This window comes from Stylophora pistillata, chromosome 13, assembly GCF_964205215.1.
Source record: "Stylophora pistillata chromosome 13, jaStyPist1.2, whole genome shotgun sequence".
Classification (NCBI taxonomy): domain Eukaryota; kingdom Metazoa; phylum Cnidaria; class Anthozoa; order Scleractinia; family Pocilloporidae; genus Stylophora; species Stylophora pistillata.
This window is the reverse complement of record NC_142531.1, coordinates 9,115,560-9,118,881: the sequence shown is the minus strand read 5'-3', so window position 1 is coordinate 9,118,881 and position 3,322 is coordinate 9,115,560. Positions and strand designations below refer to the sequence as shown.

Here is a 3,322-nt window from a genome sequence, read left to right as displayed (position 1 = left end):
TTCAGATTTTAATTAGCTAACCGGAGACACAGCTAAGTTTTCTCTTAGCACTTGCAGGAGGTCGTCCACGAACTTAACGTTCTCTGCAACCTTGGCCGTATTGTGAACGACTTTACTGCTAAGATTAGATTTTGGCGCGCATAGAAAGCAGAAAGCAGAAAGCTACGTAACCTAGGCGAAAGCGCCAGTTGCTCGACATACCTCTGTGGCCCGTGCGACGAAATAACTTCACGGGATTGGCAAAGTTTCAGTCACAGCAAATTATGCAAAAAATCTAGAAAGATTTAAGCTTAAATCTCGTTTAAAGTTTAAAGCGACATATCAATGACTGCAGCCACCGTGTTGTATACCAACCTCGCAAACTTTAAAACACGTTCTCTAGTAATACCTGCGAAAGTATTCAGTATAATTTCCGGTAAGATTTTCGCGGACAATCTGATCGATTTCTCTTACCTTGTGTGTTGAGACTGAAACTTTTACCTCAAGCCAATCTCCGTCGCACGGTCCAAACAAACATGGCGTGCAACTGTGCTACTAGTATAAGTCCGTGTTAAAACAAACGGAAGGACTCTAAAGCACACTTCACTCTGATTGGGCAGAAAAACACAAATATTTTCTGGCACCAATAAGATGGCAGAACGACTGCGACCGTTTGGAACTAGTCTTGTAAGACAATGTCCCCAGGGGCTCTTCATGCCCTAACTTGAAATCAACTCAGCCCCTGGGTCTCCGAGGATGGTTTCATTCAAGAAATTCAAGAAGTCCTCAATAACTCAGAAAAATAGTGCAACGTTTAAGTTCAATCCTCGTCGTCTGACTCGATGATGTAAGCTAAGCCCTTCGCTTCTTCTGTGGTTGGGGTGGACAATTCTGGCTGTCTCTGGAGAAGAAATTGAAGGTGCAGCCTGTGTAATTCTGCGATGGAACGGGAGCAGCACAACTGAAGACTTCCATGCGGTACTGCGGAGACTGCAATGGAAAACGTGGTTGAAATCCTGAAAATTCAGCTGACTGAAAACCAGGATTGGAACCCATGGCCTGATACATTTGGCCTTGTTGTTGGACGTGATAAATAAGAACCAGAAGTGTTCGTTTATGTTGTACTGCAATCTCTTGATTTGAGGCTTGATTTGCAGTGTTTGGCGGGAGACTTCGTTTGCTTGACTTTCGTTTGACACGTCTTTATATCCACTGATGATGTGAGACAGTTCTTTCCTGTGATTGTCGTCTATTTCATCGTAGTCGTCTAACGAAGAATCACGTGCATGGCCTGTTATTTCACAGATGATATTGCGCGGTTGACCTGATTTCTTCAGTTTTTATACTAATGTTTTCCTCATGCTGTGGTTCGTCAGCTTCTTATTCGTCCTGAGACAGGAGGCCATGGATTTCATTAAATTGCCGATGGTGTTTTGTCCCATTCGAACTTTGGTATACCAAACATCTGCTGATTTAGGACGATTTATGATGCTTAGATAGAGTGGCCCTGTGTTCTTCATTCCTTCGGGTCGCTTGGACAACCAATCGCTTTTTCCGCCATCGGTGCTGAACATTGCTTGTGGTGTTGTTCATGGCCTGATGGTGAGACCACCGCTCCGTGTTTTAGTAGGACCTTCTCTGAACTCAACAACTTCAGTTCCATCTTCTCGCTGTCTTATAATTACGTCTTCCACGTACGCATCGTAGTGTTCTTGGCGACCACGAAATCCCAGTTGTTCCGTCAAATTTTTAAAGTTGACATTGGTCAAGACCTTTCCATTAAAATCACCCAACTGACCTTTTTCCCACAGGGCTGACTCTTCTTCAGATGTGATTGGCTGAGCTTTGTTGGGTCTCTTTCCCTTTCCTTGTTGACGCAGGGAAATTGCTTTCGCATTGAGGATTTCTCTTGAGGAGTGAAACTCCCTCGATTGCACGATGCTCAATGGATAGTACTTCTCCTTTAGATATCGTTCTATGGCACTCTGCATGATTTTAAGGGATTCTGGCTCGTAATCATCTCCGTCCTTTTTTCTTACTTCGGCGTAAAACTTACTCAGGACTTTATCAAGTTCTTCAGGCGCCATTGTTTCGATGGAGACATATTCAAGATGGTGGCATTGACATCAGCTTCTGAAAACATTAATCCATTGTTTTGTGGAGCGGGACGTATATTTACTGGAAGTGACAGACTTAAGCTCATGTATTTCATCGCTTGAAATGATGGGAAATCTTGCAACATCCAACTCTTGTAGTGGCTTTTGATTTTCTTCGTTTGTTGTTGACTCGGTGGACTCGGGATCGCGCGGATTTTGAGCTTGAGAAGGTACAAAATCGTCAAAATATTCACCAAAATGTAGACAAAAAGTGGGATAGTCCCTGGCATGTTGGTCTTCAGCCTGAAGCATCTCATTGTTATTATTAAAAAACTGGAAGAAATTAAACTCATCCATTTTTGGGGGGAAAAATAAGAGTTTTGGAAACAAAAGTTGCAAAATTTGCCAGATGATACTCTGTTTTTCATTTTCCTGCAATTTGATTGGTCACTTTAAACAAGCCTTGAAATCTGATTGGTTGTTTGTTTTAAGTGTAAATTCCTCATTGGCTGGAAAAAAGATGCGATTTAGAGCAAAAAATGGTACGATTTGGGAATAAATCGCACCAATTAGAGCCAATCAGATTACAGCGACCACCAGTGATTTCAAAATGGATGTAATAAACGGCTAAATCGAGTGTCACATATATTTCAAACGCAAAAATTAGCCGTTAATTTTCGGCTAAATAGAGTGTCACATATTACAAACGCAGAAATTATCCGTTAATTCACAGCTAAATCGAGTGTCATATATTGAAACCAAAAATGTCGCCGTTAATTCACGGCTAAATCGAGTGTCATATATATTCTAGACGCAAAAATTAGCCGTTAATTTTCGACTAAATCGAGTGTCATACATATAATTATTACAAACGCAAAAATTAGCCGTTAATTCACGGCTAAATCGAGTGTCGTATATATTTCAAATAAAAAATTTCGCCGTTAATAAAATAGAGGGCAAAATTACTGAACGCTGATTGGTCAATGAAGAGGGTATTTTTTCTTAATTTTGCTTGAGAAGAGAGCAAAATTACTAGCTCATGATTGGTACTCAGGTTGCCTAGCAACAGCTTATGCTATCGAAAAGTTGTTGCTGAAGATTTTCTGTAACAATGGCATCTCGTTTCGAGATGTTAGGGACCTTAAGAAACCACGACGGCGACGGCAACGAGGAGGTGGAAAAACAAATTAGAGATCTGATTGGCAGAATAGTAGCTCAGCACATGCGTTTTGAAACTTTGTACATTT

General features: G+C 41.2%; 1 pseudogene; it reads right to left on the bottom strand.

The window, feature by feature from the left end:
- Positions 1-701: 701 nt before the first annotated feature.
- On the bottom strand, positions 702-2,100 carry LOC148717504 (uncharacterized protein KIAA1958-like; annotated as a pseudogene).
- Positions 2,101-3,322: the final 1,222 nt, after the last annotated feature.